Here is a 1,053-nt window from a genome sequence, read left to right on the forward strand (position 1 = left end):
TGGCTCAGCCCTCCCTGAGGGCAGGGCTGGAGTGGCATGTGGTGCCTGCAATTGAACTGTGATCCCCTACATCTGCCTAAGCGTGCCTAAGCAGGCACTTTAGACCACTGAGCTAACTCACCAGTCTTTCTTCTTTCTTTCTTTCTTTCTTTCTTTCTTTCTTTCTTTCTTTCTTTCTTTCTTTCTTTCTTTCTTTCTTCTTTCTTTCTCTTTCTTCTTCCCAGTACCGAAGATTGAACTCAAGACCCTACACTTGCCAGGCAAGTGCTTATTCTACTGAGCTATCTCCCGGGCCCCCAAGACTTTCTTCTTGAGTTCCAGTTTCAGGTAAACTGTCCCACAGTGGGTATTTCTTCTACCTGAAGACCACATTTCTGTGCTCTAGCAATACTAGTTCTGAGTCAGGACACCACTCTGGCTGCGAGGGTAGTACTGACCCTATAGTCTTAATAAGCTCTGGGTTTATAATAGATCAGTTCATTTTTTGCTTATTGAATCTGCCAACAGATTTTTATTGCAAATTATCTTTGAAATACATATCAGAATTTCCTCTGTCACAGTAAATATTGACTGGCATTGTGAAAGGAAACATTGTTACATTTAAACAAATAATTTTAAGCAGAATTACAAAGTTACTGATTCTAGGTAAATAGCAAGTAGTGCAAGTAACAAAATATAATTAAAATATATGCTTGAGACAAAGTAAATTGCCATCAAAATGATAAAGCTTTGAAGACAGAGTTAACCAAAACAAACCTTGGTATAATGAAAGAGAGAGATGATGGCTCTAAGAAGGGTAATCCACATCCACTCCCATAGAGATTTAATAGACAGTGACCAAATTGGTGAGTGAGGTGCTATTGCTAGTCACTACTAGTTAATGACATAGATGTACAAACAGATGGAAGCAGAAAAACAGAAAGTGATAATGTTATGGCTCTAGAAACAATCAAGTTTTGTGAGAAATATATTGCTCAGTCATCTTCACATTGGATATACTTCAGAACTATGTTTACACTGAGAATCATATGCAGTGTTTGTCTTCAGTAACCA

Source organism: Octodon degus, unplaced genomic scaffold, assembly GCF_000260255.1.
Source record: "Octodon degus isolate 3935 unplaced genomic scaffold, OctDeg1.0 scaffold00009, whole genome shotgun sequence".
Lineage (NCBI taxonomy): Eukaryota > Metazoa > Chordata > Mammalia > Rodentia > Octodontidae > Octodon > Octodon degus.